Raw genomic sequence first — 23,847 nt, 5'->3', positions numbered from 1 at the left:
TCCATCGACCTCTGGGTTATGGGCCCAGCACGCTTCCGCTGCGCCACTCTGCTGCTACATGCAATGGCTTGGGAGAAGTTCTCACTAGACACTGACTTTTGCTGGGCTACTTAAGGAAAGGCGGCCCTCCGTCAGTCTGTGTAGAGATTTATTGGTTGTTGGGGAACATTTCGGGGCCCACAACTGGTTGCTTATTTTCTTTTCATTTTGTTTTCATCGGAAGATCACCCGTACACATAGGCCATTGACCTGCCTGAAACTGGAACACCAGGCAAGCAGCTTCCGTGTCTCTGTGGCGCAATCGGTTAGCGCGTTCGGCTGTTAACCGAAAGGTTGGTGGTTCGAGCCCACCCAGGGACGCAGTCCTCTTTTGCTTCCGCCTGCAGCTTGAGTGGCTCAGCTACAACTTCAATTAAGAGCTCCGTATAACTGGCCAGTTTCAATATCTAAAGCACACATGGAAGAAGAAGGTTCTTCAGATGGAAGAGAAGAAGCACACACGGGGATCTTTCTGGGAGAAAGTTTCCACTGATGGCAGCAGGATGAAGTTTTCAGTATAATTCTGGACCATAAATGTATATTTAGAAAACATAATTTTTTAATCTTTAGGCTTTCAAAGTTTAAAAAATTAATGAAAACAAATATATGAAAAAAAATTGATATTAGAAATTTATCTTCATTCACATATTTCTACATCTGACTCCACTGCAGGGGATGGAAATATTCTGGAATTTCTGAATAGAATAAGTTCATATGTGACATTGCCTCAGTCAAGCGTTGGTGGTATAGTGGTGAGCATAGCTGCCTTCCAAGCAGTTGACCCGGGTTCGATTCCCGGCCAACGCAGAGCCGTTTTTTTACATTAGAAGTTCTAGTAAATTTTCATCAACTAAATTATTTATATATAGAAGCGCCTTATTACTTTTAATAATTATTTCTATACATCACCCACTTATTTATTGCATGGACCGGGTTACTCTGGTTCCTCCTGTGCCATAAGAATATCCGGATCACCTCCGCTCTGATAATGGACGTCTCTCTCACCAATGGGAATAAAGAGAAACTTCAATGAACATTTAATTTATTTGATTTTTCTGATTTGTATTTGGGAAAAAAAAATAATAATGTGTAACACTAACTCCAAGTCACGTGTAATGAGGTCAAGAAAACTCAGCAGTCACTCTACTAACAAATGTAGAAAATAATACATTACAGGACAATACAATATAATAAAGCTTTATTGATCCCTAAGGACATTGTGGTGTACATGGCTCCAGCATTTAGAGGACACAAATGAAAAATCATAGACATAAACACAGAAGTGTAAATTGCAAGAGCAAAAAGTTTTGGAGTTATGTGCGGGTGCGCTACAGACCGAATGAGGAGGTAAAGGGTATACAATGCTTAAATGGTATACAACAAAAATATAAAATGGATGGAATGAGATAAATTATGTGTATTTTTATTTGATACAGCAGTAAAAGAAATCCAATGGTAATGGTTACGCGTTTCGGGAAACACTCCCTTCGTCAGACCATAACTAAAACATATAATAAGAATATACAATAAAAAGGTTAAAATAAATTGCACTAAAATATTTGTAGGATAATGATCGGCAAACATAAAATATGAGTAGTAAAGGATGAAGTATACTCGATTGTACTGAGCAGACAATATGTACAGGGTGTAGTGTGATAGGACTTATTGGAGATGCAGCAGGTAAAACGTAGCAGAAAGTGATGAAGTAGAGCCAAAAATTAGGGAATGTATTAAGTGGCCAATCTCAAAGGAGACATGCATAGGAGAATAATAAAATGTTACTGGATGGCTCCAAAGAAGTGTTGGTAATAATGGGAACATGTACTTACATGAAGATTGGATCGGCACGAGGAGGTGCTGCTGATTAGCTGGAAGCTAATGGACAGATTGTATTTATGGCGCTCGGGGACGCCGGCGCATGCGCGGTCGCGACGGAACACTGGCGCATGCGCGGTCGCGACAGAATACTGGCGCATGCGCAGTGAGAGATAGTGAGTAGCGATGTGGATGAATATCTTGTAGAGTAGGAAAGAGATATACAGATATGCGCCTGAATGTGGGCAGTAAGGAGAAAAGGATGATGTCGCAAATAACAATGACAGAGAGTGTTCATAGAGGATAATACAACAATTGCATAAAAAAATAATCAAATGATAGAATACATAAAAACAGCACTAGGATGACAGGCTGAATCATAAAAGGTACATATATATCAAAGTGAAACCAAAAGAAATATACAATGTCGATAATAGTAGTAGATTAAGATATACAATAAAAGTAGATATGTTATGTTGAATGAATATATTCACAAAGGTGAGAGAGGTCAAAAAATGTTTTCTAGGCTTTCATTAAGACCGGCTGGAGCCAAAGTCTGGAGCTTGTAAATCCAGTACATTTCACGTTTGGTAAGGTGGTTATACCTCTGGGGAGTGGACGGGGAAATGTATTCGATCGGGGTGATGTTGAAGTCCCTATAATTACGTTGATGATGTTGAGCAGCATGTCGAGATACACTGTGTAAAAGGAAGCCGTTACAGATATTGCTTCTATGTTTATTTAAACGCTCTCTAAGTGGTTGGATGGTTCGACCAATATATTGAAGTTTGCAACTGCACTCGATTAAATAAATGACGTAATTAGAACTGCAATTCAAGAAATTGTTAATCTGAAAAGTCTCGCCAGTGTTGTTAGATCTAAATGTTGTTTGTCTGTGCCTGATTGTTTCGCAGCATTTGCATAGCTTATGGCCGCACCTATAACTACCCAACATTTTAGGAAAGAAGGAGGAAGAAGTGGTGTTCTGTTTGGTAGTGCGTAAACGACTAGGGGCCAATATATTTTTCAGGGTGCGCGGCCTTCTAAAAGTGATCTTAGGGTTGTTTGGAAGGATGTTTTTGAGGTGGGGATCATGAAGGAGTAAGTCCCAGTGTTTCTTGAGCACTCCCCTAATTGCTGCCCCGTCATCTGAAAAAGTGGTGATGAAATTGACATCATTGTTGGGATTGTTGGTTGTTTTATCTCTCGTCTTAAGGCAATCTGTTTGGCTAAGGGTGCCGGCCTTAGTGAGTGCTGATGAAATTAAGGGAGGAGGATAGCCTTTTGCCTTGAACCTGTCACTCAGAATTTTACTTTGTTCCTCAAAATCTTTGTTTGTGGTACAGTTCCGTCTTATTCGTTTGTATTGACCATATGGAATGTTTGTTTTCCATTTTTTGTAGTGATTGCTGGTAAAATCAAGGTAGCTATTGCTATCTACAGGTTTGAAGAATGTTTTAGTATTAATTTGATGATTCGTATGGAAAATAGTAACGTCCAGAAATTCAATCTCATTGGCTGCCAGATTGGAGGTAAAAGTGAGGCCCCAGCTGTTGTCATTGATGTTTTCTATGAAGCTTAGGGCTTCATCTTTACTGCCATTCCAGAGGTACATCGATGTACCTTTTATAGGTTACGCATTTGTTGAAGTTAGGAAGGGAGAAGATATTTAGTTCTTCGAAAAGGCCCACGTAAAGGTTGGCGTAACTAGGGGCGAATTTGCTACCCATAGCGGTACCCCGCTGTTGAATATAGATTTGTTCATGAAAAGAGAAATAATTATGAGAGAGAATGAATGTGATGGCGGTGAGAATAAAGTTGCTCTGAATGTTTGGCATGTCGGGATCGTTTCTAAGGAAGTGTGAGATAGCGTTAACCCCTAGATCGTGTGGTATGACAGTATAAAGGGACGATATGTCCATGGTGAGGAATATATATGAGTCTTCCCAGGGTAACGTAAGGACATGCCTAATGAGATCCGAGGTGTCTAGCGTAAATGATTTTAATTTTTTGACATATTTTTGTAGAAATAGATCTACGTAGTGCGACAGGTTGGCTGTGAGGGAATTAATGCCTGAAATAATAGGGCGACCGGGTGGTTGTTTGGAGTTTTTGTGGATTTTTGGCAAATAATAAAAAATAGGGATAGAAGGTTCCTCTACCTTGAGGTAGAGGGCCTCTTTTTTGGAAAGAACACCTAGAGTGGTGCCTTCATCAATGAGGGTGTAAAGTTCTTTTTTGAAAATAGTTGTAGGGTTGTTCGGGAGTTTAGAGTAAAAGTTGGTGTCTGATAGCAATCGTACCGCTTCTGTGATATAGTCTTCTTTGTTGGGGGGGGGGACTTTCGTAGGAGGGACAAGTGGGGGTTATTAAGTCGGTTTGGCTGCTCCGTTGAGTCCATTTGCTGTAGCAATCGATGGCTCTTGGTATAAAGGAGTTGTGTAACCTCGTTGTTGGGCCGCTGATCTTCCTGTACCGGTCACTTCTCGGGCTCCGTTGTTGAAGTGGCACTTGGTGCAATGGGTGTAATGCGTCTCCTGCAGTGGAGATGAGCTCGCTGCGACTCCTCACCTGCCAAATACTGTGGACTGGGCTCAGGCCATCGCCTACAATGCCCTGTGACCTTTTGGTGATTTTGGCCGGCCTATTATATTCCTTTATGATTGACCCCCCAGCAGACAATGGCGCAGTGTATAACGCTTGTGATAGTAGATTCGTAAAACATCTTTAGGATTTAGTTACAGATGTTGAATGACTTCAGTTTCCTGAGGACGATCTGGAGGAAGCTTTTCTGAGCGCCTGTCGCTGGTCACTGTCCATTCCAGCTTATCGGCCATTACACCAAGATCCTCCATGGTCTGGACCTGGTCCATGGCTCTGCCTCTCATTATGATCGGATCATGGGCTGTTATTATCCTCCTTAGGTCTATGACCATTTCTATAGTTATTTCTACGTCTAGTAGGAGGTTATTACCTTCACTCCATTCCGTTTGTTTATCACTTCCCTACAGGTTTTTTCCTCACCCTCCCGGATGCAGCGATGACCGAATCATCCAAAAATGACTGGAGGTGAGAGGTTTCAGAGTGATAGCAGGAGGCAGAAGTGTATGAAGTAATGGGGGTAGTACAGCGCCCGGTGCTGCTCCTCGGGTACTCACCAAAGCTTTAGATTGTTCTTTGCCCATTAGGATGGATTGAGGTCTATCAGTTAGGTATATCCAGTTAGTGATGGTCTTGTCAGTGTTCAGATTGGACAGTTTATCCCTCATTAGAACTGGGTTGATGGTGTTGATCGCGCTAGAGAAGTGGACATAGGTTATCCGCACAGTAGTATCACTATGGATGGCTCCCATCCCTTGCATGAGACTGTGGTGGCATTGGGGAGCACATTCAGTGACCGACTGCTTCACCCCAAGTGTGAGAGGGAGCGTTATCGTAAGTCATTCCTCCCCGCTGCCATCAGGCTGTTCAACAAACAAGGCCCAAACAGAAGTAACCTGCGCCCCCCCCCCACCTAACCAGTCCCTGCAGGTCCCATCCACAGACTAAACATCAAACTGCCGATCATTGCTTGTCTCTTTTTTGTCTTTTTATCCCCTTTTTCTTTTTGTTCATTTATCCCTAATATTATTGTTGTCATATTTTGTACTTCACTCTCTGTCCCCTCTCTGCTGCTGGAACGCTGTAAATTTCCCCACTGTGGGACTAATAAAGGATTATTTTATCTTATTCTCTAGGTAGGAGTATGTATTGTGTAGCAGGTAGAGAATGGCATCGTCCACACTCATCTGTAGGGATTGACGCTTCCACTTACAGCAAAGGGAAACGTTTTAATCCAGCAACCAGGCAGGCATGAGTCCAGGCGACAGTAGAATAAAACTTCACGTTTATTTCATCTTGTATAAAAATTTAAAAAGGTACCAAGGCAAGAAAAACTGACGCGTTTCGAGCTACAACATGCTCTTAATCATAGTCTAGATTTAAATATAACAATGATAGACATATAAAGAAACGGAAGTGGGAGGCATAAACATCATGGATTACGTCCAATTGTGTTTGGACGGAGAGGAAAAGGACAAAAACACAATAAAGGAACAATATCAATACATATACATGAAATCATTTTTAAGATTTAAACCGTGAGGACTTCTGGTTTTCATGGTGAGTATCCGGTAAGCCTCTCCATTATTTATGTCATGGTGAGTATCCGGTAAGCCTCTCCATTATTTATGTCATGGTGAGTATCCGGTAAGCCTCTCCATTATTTATGTCATGGTGAGTATCCGGTAAGCCTCTCCATTATTTATGTCATGGTGAGTATCCGGTAAGCCTCTCCATTATTTATGTCATGGTGAGTATCCAGTAAGCCTCTCCATTATTTATGTCATGGTGAGTATCCAGTAAGCCTCTCCATTATTTATGTCATGGTGAGTATCCGGTAAGCCTCTCCATTATTTATGTCATGGTGAGTATCCAGTAAGCCTCTCCATTATTTATGTCATGGTGAGTATCCGGTAAGCCTCTCCATTATTTATGTCATGGTGAGTATCCGGTAAGCCTCTCCATTATTTATGTCATGGTGAGTATCCGGTAAGCCTCTCCATTATTTATGTCATGGTGAGTATCCAGTAAGCCTCTCCATTATTTATGTCATGGTGAGTATCCAGTAAGCCTCTCCATTATTTATGTCATGGTGAGTATCCAGTAAGCCTCTCCATTATTTATGTCATGGTGAGTATCCGGTAAGCCTCTCCATTATTTATGTCATGGTGAGTATCCGGTAAGCCTCTCCATTATTTATGTCATGGTGAGTATTCAGTAAGCCTCTCCATTATTTATGTCATGGTGAGTATCCGGTAAGCCTCTCCATTATTTATGTCATGGTGAGTATCCGGTAAGCCTCTCCATTATTTATGTCATGGTGAGTATCCAGTAAGCCTCTCCATTATTTATGTCATGGTGAGTATCCGGTAAGCCTCTCCATTATTTATGTCATGGTTTGAAGAATATTTTGTTTTTGCTGATCCTTTTTCTCATTGCATTGAATACTATGGTCGTTTCATAGACGACTTCCTTATAATCTGGTCTGGCAAGAGAGACAACATATCTTCTTTCATGCAATATCTCAATACAAATGAATACAACATACGTTCTACCCACACTAATAGCTGACACACAGAATCACAAAGTAAATTGCAATCTATATCGAAAACCCACCTCAGGCAACACCCTGTTATATGCTACCAGCTGAAATCTGCCAAAAGGAGAGTTTATCCGGGCTAAACGTATTTGCACACAAGAAGACCGATATGAACTTACATCTGCTTTAATATCCCAGCGATTGGTTGAGAGAGGATATAATACCACTCACATAAAACGTAGTAGAAATTACTTACAACACAAGACTAGAGCTCAGTCAGGCCCCTTTCACACTTGCGTTTTTCACGCGCGTTTTCTGCGCGTGCTTTTGACGCGCAGAACTTGCATTGCACTCTGACCCATTGTAATCAATGGGTCTTTTCAGACTTGCACTCTTTTTCACGCACACGCGCACGTTTTTTTTTTTTTTTAAACGCACCATACAAGTCTATGGAGACGCATCAAAAACGCATCGCACTCTGAGACACAGGCAAGTCCAATGCGAGTGCAATGCGTTTTTCACGTATCAATTGCCATAGAAAAGATAGAGCTCAGTCCTGAGTCCATTTCACGCACATTTTCTGCGCGTGAAAAACTGAGACACTGAACAAACTCTGACTGAAAACTGATTGCACTCTGATGAAAAATGTGCGTTTTTCACTGACCAAATCCTGATCGCTCCCTGATCAGACTCTGACGTGATCTGCAATGCAAGTGTGGGAGGGGCCTAACTTTACAAAGATCGTTCTTCAGCTACTACTAGAAAAACTAAACAAATTGACAAGGTTACTAACCAAGTCACCTTTACAACAGACTTTACATGTCAATTAGAGATGAGCGAGCACTAAAATGCTCGGGTACTCGTTATTCGAGACGAACTTTTCCCGATGCTCGAGTGCTCGTCTCGAATAACGAGCCCCATTGAAGTCAATGGGAGACTCGAGCATTTTTCAAGGGGACCAAGGCTCTGCACAGGGAAGCTTGGCCAAACCCCTGGGAACCTCAGAAAAGGATGGAAACACCACGGAAATGGACAGGAAACAGCAGGGGCAGCATGCATGGATGCCTCTGAGGCTGCTTAATCGCACCATTATGCCAAAATTATGGGCAACAGCATGGCCATGACAGAGTGACAGAATGAGGCTAGATAGCATCTAAAACATCCAATAATTGACCCTGACACTATAGGGGACGGCATGCAGAGGCAGCGGCAGCGGCGGCAGGCTAGAGAGTGTCATGGCGACATACCCTAAATGGACTCAGGCTTCAAACCAATGGGTGGCAGAGAGGAACCAAAGGAGGTGAGCAAGAAGCGCTGAAATTATTTCCTCTGTGAACAAAAGGTTGACGGTATATTTAGTCGATAACACAGCATGGTGGCGACATAGTGACCAAGTTCCATAACGTATCTGGTGAAACACCCGAAAAATGCGCCTGACACAGCTCGTTTGATAAGGGGACGACATTTGGAGGCAGCCATGGAGACGACTTCCATGATTAAGAGCGACAGTATGGGGCATCCATATTGCGCTTCTATGATTGCAACTGCAGGTCTCCAGCATGGCGGCGACAGATGGGCCGAGTTACACTATGTATCTGGTGAAACACCTGAAAATTCTGCCTGACACAGCTCGTTTGATAAGGGGACCATGTATGGAGGCAGTGAACTAGTAGTAGATTAAAGGTGCTGCAGTTAAAACTATGTTAGTTGGATCTTGAGATGGAGCTGGCGCTCCGCTGCCAGGCGAGCTTTCGCCAATCCAAGCCCCTGTCTCTAGGCTACTCCCCAAACAGCACTTCTAAGAACCTTTTGTATAAGATCAAGTGTAGTAGCGTTCTTATAAGTTTAGGATATGGCAGGTGAGGGGAATGTAAACAGATGCGCAAGAAGCGCTGAAATAATATTGGTAAATGATAAAAGTTTGCCAGTATATTTTGTGGATTACACAGCAGGGTGGCAACAAAGTTAACAAGTTTGATGTGGAATGCCCTGTAATAGCTCTTGGGCGGTGTGCCTTTTATCGCCTAGGCTCAGCAGTTTGAGCACCGCCTGTTGTCGCTTAGCGACGGCACTGCTGCTGTGCCTAGAGCTACCGACTGATGGCGCCATGCCCACGGATGGTAATTCGGAGGAGGAGGAGGTGGAGGAGGGGTGGGAGGAGGAGGATGTATAATAGGCCTTTGAGATCTGGACCGAGGTAGGCCCCGCAATCCTCGGCATCGGCAGTATATGACCAGCCCCAGGGTCAGACTCGGTCCCAGCCTCCACCAAGTTAAGTGTAGTAGTGTTCTTATAAGTTTGGGATATGGAGGGTGAGGGGAATGTAAACAGATGCGCAAGAAGCGCTGAAATAATATCCGTAAATGGTAAAAGTTTGGCAGTATATTTTGTGGATTACACAGCAGTGTAATCAACAGATGAGCAAGAAGCGCTGAAATAATATCGGTTAATCATAAAAGTTTGCCAGTATATTTTGTGGATAACACAGCAGGGTGGCGACAAAGTTAACAACTTTGATGTGGAATCCATGAAAACAACCCAAATTTCTGCCTGACAAACCTCGTTTGATAAGGGGACGATGTATGGAGGCAGCTATATGGACGACTTTTGGAGGTAGAAATGGAGACAACGTGTGGAGGCTGCTATGGAGACAATTTAATTTGGATAGTGCCTGTATGTGGCAGTCCAAAAAAGTTTTCAAACCAGAGGAGCAGGTAGGTGGCCCTCCAGAAAAATTGAATAGATTGAGTGCCTGTATGTGGCAGTCCCAAAAATTGTTTAAAACAAAGGACCGGGTAGGTGGCCCTCCAGAAATATTAAATGCATAAAGTACTATAGCTAGAGCCAGTGGGCCCTGTCAAAAAATAGCCAGTTTCCTCTGCTTTAGTGTACAAAGAGGAGGAGAAGGAGGAAAATGAGGAGGAGGAGTGCATAAATTATTCAGGTTGTGCTTCCTTCACCTGGTGGAGATTGGAAATTATGAGAAATCCAGGCTTTATTCATCTTAATAAGCTTCAGCCTGTCAGCGCTGTTAGTCGACAGGCGTGTACGCTTATCGGTGATGATGCCACCAGCTGCACTGAAAACCCGCTCGGACAAGACGCTAGCGGCAGGGCAGGCAAGAACCTCCAAGGCGTACAGCGCCAGTTCGTGCCACATGTCCAGCTTTGAAACCCAGTAGTTGTAGGGAGCTGTGTGATCATTTAGGACGATGGTATGGTCAGCTACGTACTCCCTCACCATCTGTAAAGATCAGCCCTATTCTGCCGAGACTGGGGACAGGTGACAGTGTCTTGCTGGGGTGACATAAAGCTGGCAAAAGCCTTGTAAAGCGTACCCTTGCCAGTGCTGGACAAGCTGCCTGCTCGCCTACTCTCCCTCGCTACTTGTCCTGCAGAACTACGCACTCTGCCGCTAGCGCTGTCAGAAGGGAAATACTGTTTCAGCTTGTGCACCAGGGCCTGCTGGTATTCATGCATTCTCACACTCCTTTCCTCTCCAGGGATGAGAGTGGAAAGATTTTGCTTGTACCGTGGGTCCAGGAGAGTGAATACCCAGTAATCGGTGCTGGAATAAATTCTTTGAACGCGAGGGTCACGGGATAGGCAGCCTAGCATGAAATCTGCCATATGCGCCAGAATTCGCATACCAACGCGCAAGAATTCAGTCCCCTCCCTGGCCTGACTGTCCATTTCCTCCTCCTCCAACTCCTCCAACTCCTCTTCTTCTGCCCATACACGCTGAACAGTGAAGGACTGAACAATGGTCCCCTCTTGTGTCTCGCCAACATTCTCCTCCTCTTCCTCCTCATCCTCCTCCACCTCCTCCGATATGCGCTGAGAAACAGACCTGAGGGTGCTTTGGCTATCAACAAGGGAATCTTCTTCCCCCGTCTCTTGTGACGAGCGCAAAGCTTCCGACTTCATGCTGATCAGAGAGTTTTTCAACAGGCCAAGCAGAGGGATGGTGAGGCTGATGATGGCGGCATCGCCACTGACCATCTGTGTTGACTCCTCAAAGTTACTCAGCACCTGACAGATATCAGACATCCACGTCCACTCCTCATTGTAGACTTGAGGAAGCTGACTGACCTGACTACCAGTTCTGGTGGAAGTTGACATCTGGCAGTCTACAATCGCTCTGCGCTGCTGGTAAACTCTGGATAACATGGTTAATGTTGAATTCCACCTCGTGGGCACGTCGCACAACAGTCGGTGAGCGGGCAGATGGAGGCGGCGCTGCGCTGCCCTGAGAGTGGCAGCATCTGTGCTGGACTTCCTGAAATGCGCACAGATGCGGCGCACCTTCGTGATCAAATCAGACAGATTGGGGTATGTCTTGAGGAAACGCTGAACTATCAGATTTAACGCCAGGCATGGCACATGTGTCAGTCTGCCGAGTTGCAGAGCCGCCACCAGGTTACGGCCGTTGTCACACACAACCATGCCTGGCTTCAGGTTCAGCAGTGCCAGCCACAGTCTGCGCCGTGATGCCCTGTAATAGTTCTTGGGCGGTGTGCCTTTTATCGCCTAGGCTCAGCAGTTTGAGCACCGCCTGCTGTCGCTTAGCGAAGGCACTGCTGCTGTGCCTAGAGCTAGCGACTGATGGCGCCATGCCCACAGATGGTAGTTCGGAGGAGGAGGTGGAGGAGGGGTGGGAGGAGGAGGAGGCATAGTAGGCCTGAAAGACCTGGACCGAGGTAGGCCCCGCAATCCTCGGCGTCGGCAGTATATGACCAGCCACAGGGTCAGACTCGGTCCCAGCCTCCACCAAGTTAACCCAATGTGCCGTCAGCGATATATAGTGGCCCTGCCTGGCAGCACTCGTCCTCGTGTCCGTGGTCAGGTGGACCTTGTCAGAAACGGCGTTGGTCAGGGCACGGATGATGTTGTCTGACACGTGCTGGTGCAGGGCTGGGACGGCACATCGGGAAAAGTAGTGGCGGCTGGGGGCCGAATACCGAGGGGCGGCCGCCGCCATGAGGTTGCAAAAGGCCTCGGTCTCTACTAGCCTATAGGGCAGCATCTCCAGGCTAAGCAATCTGGAGATGTGGACATTAAGGGCTTGGGCGTGCGGGTGGGTTGCACTATATTTGCGTTTCCGCTCCAGCATCTGGGGTATGGAGAGCTGAACACTGGTGGATGCTGTGGAGGATCGTGGAGGCGACGATGGGGTTTTTGTGCCAGGGTCCTGGGCAGGGGGCTGACTATCAGCTGACACAGGGGAAGGAGCAGTGGTGTGCACGGCCGGAGGTGAACGGGCTTGGTGCCACTGAGTGGGGTGTTTAGCATTCATATGCCTGCGCATACTGGTGGTAGTTAAGCTAGTAGTGGTGGAACCCCTGCTGATCCTGGTTTGGCAAAGGTTGCACACCACAGTCCGTCGGTCATGCGGTGTTTCCTTAAAGAACCTCCAGACTTCTGAAAATCTAGCCCTCGCCGCGGGAGCCCTCGCCATGGGAGCTTCACTACGTGACACATTTGGCGCTGATGCACCAGCTCTGGCCCTGCCTCTCCGTCTGGCCCCACCACTGCCTCTTCCAACCTGTTCTGGTCGAGGACTCTCCTCCGTCTCAGAAGCACTGTGTTCACCCGGCCTCTCAACCCAGCTTGGGTCTGTCACCTCATCATCCTCCGATCCCTCAGTCTGCTCCCCCCTCGGACTTCCTGCCCTGACAACAACTTCACCACTGTCTGACAACCGTGTCTCCTCATCGTCGGACACCTCTTTACACACTTCTTCCACTACGTCAAGAAGGTCATCATCACCCACAGACTGCGACTGGTGGAAAACCTGGGCATCGGAAAATTGCTCAGCAGCAACCGGACAAGTGGTTTGTGACTGTGGGAAGGGTCCAGAAAACAGTTCCTCAGAGTATGCCGGTTCAAATGCCAAATTTTCCTGGGAGGGGGCAGACTGGGGGGGAGGAGGCTGAGGTGCAGGAGCTGGAGGAGCGCCGATTTCGGTGACATGGGTGGACTGCGTGGAAGACTGACTGGTGGACAAATTGCTCGAAGCATTGTCGGCAATCCACGACATCACCTGTTCGCACTGTTCTGGCCTCAACAGTGCTCTACCACGAGTCCCAGTAACTTCAGACATGAACCTAGGGAGTGTAGCTCTGCGGCGTTCCCCTGCTCCCTCATAAGCAGGTGGTGTCTCACCCCGCCCAGGACCACGGCCTCTGACCCCTGCAGTAGTTGGACGCCCACGTCCCCGCCCTCGTCCTCTACCCCTAGCCCTCGGGTTAAACATTTTGAAAATGAAAGTTATAACTTTAATTTTTTTTTAACTTTTTTTTTGTTTTTTTGTTTTTTTTGTGTTTTTTAGTTTTTAAAACCAAATGATGCTATCCTATTGCTATGGCTATTTTCTAGCCAAGTATGAAAGCACACTGCTATGCCAGATGAGATGACGCTGAGTTATGAAAAAATAAACGTAAAATAAAAAGTAAATGGCAGACTGTGCCTAATTGAAATCCAAACCTTAATAAATTGTCCCACTTCGGTCTTTGCGATGGATATGTGCGTCACTAAGCGCTAAACACAACGGTCGCAAGTCTCACTACAAATTCCTGACAATTGGCTAGTAGATGCACTGCAGCAACTACAGCCACCAGCAGATCAACCAGAAATAAAATATATATAACGCTACTGTAGGCGTAAGTAAGCCGTTTGGATTCTCCTTTGGCTATTTTCTAGCCAAGTATGAAAGCACACTACTATGCCAGATGAGATGACGCTGAGTTATGAAAAAATAAACGTAAAATAAAAAGAAACTGGCTGACTGTGCCTAATTGAAATCAAACCCCTAATAAATTTTCCCACTTTGGTGTTTGAGGTGGATATGTGCGTCACTAAGAGCTAAACACAACGGTAGCAAGTCCCCCTGCTAATTCCTCACAATATGGTACTAGCTGCAAATAAAAAAAAAAATGTATAACGTTATTGTAGCCCTAAGAAGGGCTGTTGGGTTCTTGTAGAATCACTCCTGCCTAACACTATTCTAATAGAACAGCCTAACGCTTTCCCTGACCAGCAGCAGCTCTCTCCCTAGCGGCATCCAGACAGAGAATGATCCGAGCAGCGCGGGCAGCGGCTAGTCTATCCCAGGGTCACCTGATCTGGCCAGCCAACCACTGCTATCGACGTGTAAGGGTACCACGTCATGCTGGGTGGAGTGCAGAGTCTCCTGGCTTGTGATTGGCTCTGTTTCTGGCCGCCAAAAAGCAAAACGGCGGGAGCTGCCATTTTCTCGAGCGGGCGAAGTATTTGTCCGAGCAACAAGCAGTTTCGAGTACGCTAATGCTCCAACCAGCATCAAGCTCGGACGAGTATGTTCGCTCATCTCTAATGTCAATATAATCAAGTGACACAAATCATAGAAAACATCTTCCCATTTTGTTTCAGGATCCTGTTTGACATACTCAAGACTGGCTGTCGTTTTTCTGCCAGAAATTCAGCTACACTGGGTGACATGCTTTCTCCCAACCTATTCAGTTCTGCCAACTTACAGCAAACCTGGCTTACTAGCACAGGTAGTTACAAATGTGCTTCCACACGTTGTTCCACATGCAAATTTATACAAAAAACAATTACAGTTTCCTCTGTATCCACTCAGACCACTATAAAATAAAGTCATTCATCAATTGCAACACCACCTACGTGTGGATCATTTGTTCCCTAAAATACATTGGCAGTACAAAACGTGCACTTAAACATAGAATTGCGGAACATATAACAGGAGCACGCATTACACCAATTTCTTCTCATAATATGTTTCACACACGCAACATTTCATCTGTCTCCAAACACTGTATAGACATTCATAATGGTGACACTTCATGCTTGTTAGTTACACCTGTGGAAAGAGTCGCCCGCCCCAAAAGAGGCGGTGATTGGGTTAAAGCCCTCCGCAACAGAGAGGCTTACTGGATACTCACCATGACATAAATAATGGAGAGGCTTACCGGATACTCACCATGACATAAATAATGGAGAGGCTTACTGGATACTCACCATGACATAAATAATGGAGAGGCTTACCGGATACTCACCATGACATAAATAATGGAGAGGCTTACTGGATACTCACCATGACATAAATAATGGAGAGGCTTACTGGATACTCACCATGACATAAATAATGGAGAGGCTTACCGGATACTCACCATGACATAAATAATGGAGAGGCTTACTGGATACTCACCATGACATAAATAATGGAGAGGCTTACCGGATACTCACCATGACATAAATAATGGAGAGGCTTACTGGATACTCACCATGACATAAATAATGGAGAGGCTTACTGGATACTCACCATGACATAAATAATGGAGAGGCTTACTGGATACTCACCATGACATAAATAATGGAGAGGCTTACTGGATACTCACCATGACATAAATAATGGAGAGGCTTACTGGATACTCACCATGACATAAATAATGGAGAGGCTTACTGGATACTCACCATGACATAAATAATGGAGAGGCTTACTGGATACTCACCATGACATAAATAATGGAGAGGCTTACTGGATACTCACCATGACACAAATAATGGAGAGGCTTACTGGATACTCACCATGACATAAATAATGGAGAGGCTTACTGGATACTCACCATGACATAAATAATGGAGAGGCTTACTGGATACTCACCATGAAAACCAGAAGTCCTCACAGTTTAAATCTTAACAATGATTTCATGTATATGTATTGATATTGTTCCTTTATTGTGTTTTTGTCCTTTTCCTCTCCTTCCAATCACAATTGGACGTAATCCATGATGTGATAATTAAATCTAGACTATGATTAAGAGCATGTTCGAAACGCGTCCGTTTTTCTTGTCTTGGTACCTTTTTTAATTTTTATACAAGATGAAATAAACGTGAAGTTTTATTCTACTATCGCCTGGACTCATGCCTGCCTGGTTGCTGGATTAAAACGTTTCCCTTTGCTGCATTTGTTCCTGACTCGGCTCAGAATATCCGTGCACTCGTGGCTATAGAGTGAGCTGAGAAAAATCTTTTTTTCTTTTTGCTTCCACTTACAGCCTCCTTCAGGTGAGGTAGAAGGACATGAGACTCTCCAGGTGTTTGGTACAGTCCAGGCTGAAGTTATACAGATCAGTAAGAGGAGTATATAACTATTTAGAGAAGGGTTTAAGTAGCCGGGGGGCAGATGCCATCGGCCCGCTAGCTTTGTTAGGGTTCATGGCCACTAATACACCTTCCCCCTCAGCAGCAGACACTTTCACCACCCTTTTTGTTGGGTTGTTGGTGGTTTTGTGGTCTGTTGTTTGCTGTGGGGAGTTCCCATCCGAGAATCTATTGAAGACCTCATTCATCCCATCTACCTTCTGTTCCCAGTCAGAGCTGTGTGTTATGTTGTCTCCCATGCCTGTGATGTTCCTCAGACCTGCCCAGACGTCCTTTGTGTTGTTCTTACCCTTTGCCTTTAGGCTTTTCCCATAAGCCTTTCTACAGTCTTGGATTTTTGGTCTTAGTAAAGATTGGAGAGTTTTAATGGCTGCTCTATCCTTTTCTTGTCGCAGACATTTCAGGTCTCTGGTAACCCAAGGTTTGTTATTTGGAGAGCACCTGATGTCTTCCTCTGGGATTAATGAGTCAGGGCAGAAGATGAGGTGCCCCGTCCCATTGTCTGCCCACTCATTGATGTTCTCAGGTTTCAGCACATCCCAGTGGGTTAGCTCCAGGCCTGCTCTCAGTTCTTCTACCCTTTCATTTTGGATATTGGGGGAACTCTTTTACCAGCTGCCGGTAGATTGGTTTTCCAATGATTATGTTGTGGTCTGATCTGCCCGCTGGTGGACGGATCACAATGTTCTATGCAATGTCACGTTAGCGTACACTAAGTCTAGGATTTTGTCATTTCTGGTTGCTGTGTGTACATAATGATGGTGATCAGGGAGGGAGTTTGTTAGACAATGGTTAAAGTCGCCCATTATAAGGACCAGGGAGTTTGGGTGTTTTTCCTTTAGGTCACTGATGTTATCAGTTGGGATCTCACAGGCCGATTAGTGTCTGCGGATGGTGGACTATGAATTACACCCACCAGGACAAGTGCAAATTCTCTTGGTAGATAATAGGACGAATAACAACTCGAGGTTTGCACAACAGTGAATCTTCTTACCCGAGGTGTGAGATGGATTGCACCACTTGTCCCTGATATTCAGGATGACGCCTTCTCCTTCCTTTTACCTACAGCCTTTATGTCTCTGTCTGATCCCATTGCCTGATATCCTGGGATGTATATGCAAGAGTCATTCAGCTCATTGTGCAGCCAAGTCATTAAGCCGACTGGAATTCATGTACTCCTTGTCACATCTGTGTCACGGGTGCTCCTGCCACCCCCCTCTCGAGTCGCAGATGCACCTGTGTACCTCTGTGTGGCCACTGCGCTACTCACCTTTCCGGGTTCCAGCAGCGTCTCTCACGGCTCCTTGCACGTATCCCCACCCATCTGGTTTGCGTGCATACCGGCTGTGTTGAAATTTAAAGGGACAGCGCACCGATAATTGGCACTAGTCACCTGCCTTTCCTGATAAATTCCCCGCCCCTTCCTGTGTTCCCTGCCGGATCTTTGTGCTCATGCCTAAGAGAAAGCTGTTCCTTGTGACCTGTTTCCGTATATTGACCTCCCTTTGTGACCCCGGAACTGCTCCCGATTCTGCTCCTCCACTGCCAGCCCTGACCTCCTGCTTTGTCCCAGACCCTGAACCGTTGCCAACTGTATTGACCTATTGCCTGTCCCCGACCACGCGATTGCCTGCAGATTCTGTACCTTGACCTTGGCTGTCACCGTGGACCAGTCGCGCCTGTGGAACGACCTGGTGGTACCCTGCCGCAGCAAGTCCAACCCACTTTGCGGAGGGCTCGGGTGATAACCCGGTGCCATGTAGATTCCGGTCCCAGGTGTCGGCTTACCTCATTGTCCATGTTGGTCCAGGGGGTTCACTACCCCTGAAACCTGACGATCTGCAAAGTGCAATCAATCCATCCATTGGGGCAGATTTACTTACCCGGCCCATTCGCGATCCAGCGGCGCATTCTCTGCACAGGATTCGGGTCCGGCCGGGATCTATGAAGGTAGTTCCTCCGCCGTCCACCAGGTGGCGCTGCTGCGCTGAAAATCATCTCAACGCGCCGGAATGCACCACCTCGGACCAGGTGAAGGTAAGCACTTCCCAAGCGACACTTTTTCGGTTTTTAAATGCGGCGGTTTTTCCGAATACGTCGGGTTTTCGTTCGGCTACGCCCCCCGATTTCAGTCGCACGCAAGCCGGCGCCGATGCGCCACAATCCGATCGCGTGCGCCAAAATCCCGGGGCAATTCAGGTACAATCAGCGCAAATCGGAAATATTCGGGTAACACGTCGGGAAAACGCGAATCGGGCCCTTAGTAAATGACCCCCATTGTGTTGTGAATGGCTCTGATGTTCCCCACAACAAAACAAGGGACCGGTGGTTTGTGTGCTTTCCTTTTATCCCTGAGGTTTTTACCTGGTCTCCTTCCCCTAATCTTCCCCTTATTTCCAGGGGGATGGGTATCCTGTTACCCAAGCATCTGTATGTACATAACTCTGGTAGACTGTCCCTGGAGTAGTGAAATAGGGGGGTAACGGGGTTCTTTTCCTGGTCAGCACTATGCTTCGGGAACACCTTGTTAGGGCCCCCATGATGATTTAGATAGTTGTAGGCACAAGGGTTATTGCCTTGGTAGTGGCTGAAGCTGCATGTTACTATTGGTGGGGCGGCCATGGTTGTGATCTAGTAGATGGTGGTCCTCATGTTGTTTTGGGGTACATGGTGCAAGGGCTGAGAGTATCCCAGGTGCACAGGCCTGTGTGTTTTATAGGGAATATGGGTGCTGTGCAGGCATGTAGGTGACTAATCAGTAGTTTAGAGTAATGGTGGTTAAACCTCACATTTTGGGTCTGCATGATGAACTTGATGGTGGTTCTTGCAGTTCCTAGTGATGCTGGTGCTGGTATTGATGGCAGTGGAGTTGTTGGGTAGCGTTGATCCCCCCATGATGGTGCTGCTGGTGATGCTTTGGATGCTGGAGCCACTGGTAGTAATAGTGATGTTGCTGGTAGTGCTGGTACAGTTGGTAATGCTAGTGCCGGTGATGCTGCCAGAGATGCTGGAGATGCGCTGGTAGCCCAGGTGGTTCTGGTTCCCCAGAACTTAGTACTTAGTTTCTGTGACTATCATGTTGTCCTTATGCATGAATTGTGATAGTCACAGTCCGAAACCCCTAGGTCTGCCGCGAGCACCACTGCTCCATGTATGCACCACTCTTGTATTTGTACCTTTTGGATTTTAAGGATTAGAATAAAGAATATGGACTATGAACATATTTTGTACCGGTGCTGGTCCCAGAGAATCTTTACACTTGGTGCCGGGGGGGAAGTTATTACCCAATAAGAGAAATCACAAGCGATTATCATAGAAAACTACTGCAAAAAATTGTGTTTTTCTTTCAATTTGTTTTCAACATCTAAATCCGTCTCAGGCCGTGACCTCAGGAGCAACAAGAAGACAAAAATCTTTAGTATTTCAACTCTTATAGACTTGTGTGTGAGAGCCGAGCGCTGGACGCAAAGAGACGAAGATTGAAAAGACAAAAGTGGATCCTGGAGGATGCGGGCATCGATCCCGCTACCTCTCGCATGCTAAGCGAGCGCTCTACCATTTGAGCTAATCCCCCTCTGCTGCTGAGGGGTGTGTGGAGGGAGGAGTTTTTTCCACTAGACTCTGACTTTTTGGTAGGTCGTTTTTTTTTTGTTAAGTGTTAATATAAGTTTTTCATGTTTTAAAAAATTCATGGAAATAAATAGATGAAAAAAAATTTCTACATTTGACTCCAGTGCAGGGGGGGAGGGAATGGAAATATTCTGGAACTTCTAAAAAGAATAAATTCCTAAGTTCTCCAGACTTATCTTTAAAAAAAAAATGTGAGAAGTCTTCTCTAGGCGAGCGTTGGTGGTGTAGTGGTGAGCGCTGCCTTCCAAGTAGTTCAATTCCTGCCCAACGCAAGGTCATTTTTTAACATTAGAAGTTCTAGTTCATTTTCCCACTAAATTATTTATATGTGGAATTCCCTTAATAATTTCTATACATCACCCACTTATTTATTGCATGGACCGGGCTACACCGGATTCTACTGCTCCTACTGATAACGGAAGTCTCTATCACTAATGGGAATAAAGAGAATCTACGATGAACGTTTACTATATATACTCCAGTATAAGCTGAGTTTTTCAGCAAACTTTTTGTGCTGAAAATTCCCCACTCGGCTTATAAAAAAAATAAACTGACTACTCACCATTCCGACGGCCCAGGCAGCTCCTCTTGTATCTACATGTGCGCGACAGCTCCACCACAGCTCTGTGTGCACAGCCTGCCGGCGCACAACTGTGATGTAAGCTGCTGCTGCTAAAGACATCATAGTTGTGCGTCAGCCGGACCGTGCGCACATGAAGAAAGAAGAGGCGCTGCCCACGGAGCTGTCGTGGACCTGCCACACACAGGAAGATAGAAGAGGAGCTGCCCGGGCCATTGGAATGGTGAGTAGTCAGCTTATTGTTTGTACCGGCAAGCTATACCCTACTGTGGGTTGGCAGGCGATATATACTAAAGGGGATGTGGCTATATTCTTTAAGGGGCTGGCAGGATATATCTACTAAAGGAAGCTGGCTATACATTACAGGTGTCTTGCAGGCTATACATTACAGGGGGCTGTCAGGCTATATACTACAGGGGGCTGTCAGGCTATATACTACAGGGGTAGGCAGGCTATATACTACAGGGTGCTGGCAGGCTATACACTACAGGGGGCTGGCAGGCTATATACTACAGGGAGCTGTCAGGCTGTATACTACAGGGGTAGGCAGGCTATATACTACAGGGGGCTGGCAGGCTATACACTACAGGGGGCTGGCAGGCTATATACTACAGGGAGCTGGCAGGCTATATACTACAGGGGTAGGCAGGCTATATACTACAGGATGCTGGCAGGCTATACACTACAGGGGGCTGGCAGGCTATATACTACAGGGAGCTGGCAGGCTATATACTGCAGGGAGCTGGCAAGCTATATACTACAGGGGGCTGTCAGGCTATATACTACAGGAGGCTATCAGGCTATATACTACAGGGGTAGGAAGGCTATATACTACAGGGGTAGGCAGGCTATATACTGCAGGGGGCTGGCAGGCTATATACTACAGGGGCTGGTAGGCTATATACTACAGGGAGCTGGCAAGCTATATACTACAGGGAGCTGACAGGCTATATACTACAGGGAGCTGGCAGGCTATATACTACAGGGGCTGGCAGGCAAAATACTACAGGGGCTAACAGGTTATACACTACAGGGAGCTGGCAGGCTATATACTACAGGGAACTGGCAGGCTATATAGCTACAGGGAGCTTGCAGGCTATATAATACAGGGGCTGGCAGGCTAAATACTACAGGGGTTGGCAGGCTATACACTACAGGGAGCTGGCAGGCTATATACTACAGGGAGCTGGCAGGCTATATACTACAGGGAGCTGGCAGGCTATACACTACAGGGAGCTGGCAGGCTATATACTACAGGGAGCTGGCAGGCTATATACTGGGGGATGACTTGCAGGCTATAGAGTACAGGGGGCTGTGACCAATGCATTTCCCACCAATCGGCTTATACTCGAGTCAATAGGTTTTCCCAGTTTTGGTGGTAAAAATAGGGGTCTCGGCCTATACTCGGGTCGGCTTATACTCCAGTATATAAACTAATTGATTTCTGATTAGTACTTGGGAAAGAAAATTTATAATATATAATGCTAACTCCATGTCATTTATAATGAGGTAATTCAGCAGTTACCCTACTAACAGATGTAGAAACATTGATGTATATCATGCTTATGGGGAAGAGGCTGCTATTCAAAATTCTGCCATGGTGCCCTACCTCTCCTTGTTATACCACTGAGCACCAGCTCCCTGTACTTAGTTTATATTTTGTGCCAACTCTCACTCTCATTAGCTTATGTGCAGTAGCAACCCCTCATTAATATGTAGTGCAGCACCCCTCATTAATAGCAGCTCCTCATTAATATTTGTGGGCAGTAAATAAAATTAATACAATTATTACTACGCTCCCTGGTGCAATCATCCTTCAGCTTCATCTCCTCCCAGCAATTTAGAGGAGGACACTTGTGCCTTGATGATGTCATCACGCTGCTCCACTCTTATTCAATCAGTCCAAGTCAGAGTCATGTGTGTGTGTCACGGGTGTCACTGCGATCCACGTCTTGGATCACAGGCACACCCGTGCCACCCCCGGGCCCTCACTTACCTCTCCACGCTCCTACATCCTTCACAGCTGGTGACACGCGCGTCCCAGCTTCCTAGGGTGTGCACGCCAGCTCTCGAAGATTTAAAGGGCCAGCGCACTGCTGATTGGCGCTGGTCACTTCCGGGTTTCCTATTTAAACTGGCTGTTCCCATCAACCCCCGCCGGATCTTTGTGCTAGATGCCATCGAGAAAGCTTCCCATAGCGATTCCTGTTCCTTGTATCCTGATCTCCTGTTGTGACCCCGGACCTGACCCTGACCTTGCATCTCTGCCGCCTGCCCTGACAATCCGCCTGTGACTCAAAGACTGACGACTGAATTGGTACTTTGACCTTGGCTGCCACCGCGGACAAGTTGCACCTGTGGACGACCTGGTGGCACCACACTCCAGCAAGACCATCCTGCTTTGCGGCAGGCTCTAGTGAAGACCAGGTGCCACTTAGAATCCGGACCCAGGTGACCCAGGTGACTTGTGTCATCGTCCGCGGTGGTCCAGGGGTTTACTGACCCCGAGCCCTGACACTGTTATTTAACCAGTGCACCCGGATGTTTTGTCCGTCAGACAGGCTCTTCCCCCCCATTAATCCCTGTAGTGTAGCTCTGTACTGTGTTAGCCACAGGGCATAACATCATGTCTGACCAAGAGAACTTGTATTCCCGGAAGCTCCACCATGAAATACTCTCAGTTATCCTCAATAAGACATCTTCAGATTTCTTCACTCTTCTAACCACAGCCCAGCCGCAAGCAGAAAGCCCAGAAAACCAGGGGTAACTATTATACTATCCCTAACCACAGCCCGGCCACAAGCAAAAACCCCGGGACACAAGGGGTAACTCTTATACCATCCCTAACCACAGCCCAGCCGCAAGCAGAAAGCCCGGAAAACCAGGGGTAACTCTTATACCATCCCTAACCACAGCCCAGCCACAAGCAAAAACCCCGGGACACCAGGGGTAACTCTTATACCATCCCTAACCACAGCCCAGCCACAAGCAGAAAGCCCAGAAAACCAGGGGTAAATCTTATACTATCCCTAACCACAGCCCAGCCACAAGCAGAAAGCCAGGAAAACCAGGCGTAACTCTTATACTATCCCTAACCACAGCCCAGCCACAAGCAGAAAGCCCGGGAAAACAAGGGGTAACTCTAATACTATTCCTAACCACAGCCCAGCCACAAGCAGAAACCCTGGGACACCAGGGGTAACTCTTATACTATCCCTAACCACAGCCCAGCCACCAGCAGAAAGCCCGGGAAACCAGAGGTAACTCTTATACTACCCCTAACCACAGCCCAGCCACCAGCAGAAAGCCTGGGAAACCAGGGTTAACTCTTATACTATCCCTAATCACAGCCCAGCCACCAGCAGAAAGCCCGGAAAACCAGGGGTAACTCTTATACTATTCCTAACCACAGCCCAGCCACAAGCAGAAAGCCTGGGAAACCAGGGGTAACTCTTATACTATCCCTAGCCACAGCCCAG

General features: G+C 46.4%; 2 non-coding genes across 2 annotated transcripts; both read left to right on the top strand.

Annotated features, from left to right (window-relative positions):
* The first annotated feature begins 286 nt into the window (after window positions 1-286).
* TRNAN-GUU (transfer RNA asparagine (anticodon GUU)) lies at window positions 287-360 on the top strand. The gene has a single exon. It is a non-coding gene; the product is annotated as a tRNA-Asn (tRNA).
* A 414-nt stretch (window positions 361-774) lies between these two features.
* On the top strand, window positions 775-846 carry TRNAG-UCC (transfer RNA glycine (anticodon UCC)). The gene has a single exon. It is a non-coding gene; the product is annotated as a tRNA-Gly (tRNA).
* The last annotated feature ends 23,001 nt before the right edge of the window (window positions 847-23,847 follow it).

Source organism: Engystomops pustulosus, chromosome 3, assembly GCF_040894005.1.
Source record: "Engystomops pustulosus chromosome 3, aEngPut4.maternal, whole genome shotgun sequence".
Taxonomy (NCBI): domain Eukaryota; kingdom Metazoa; phylum Chordata; class Amphibia; order Anura; family Leptodactylidae; genus Engystomops; species Engystomops pustulosus.
The sequence above is the reverse complement of the archived record's forward strand: the minus strand, read 5'-3'. Positions and strand labels throughout refer to the sequence as shown.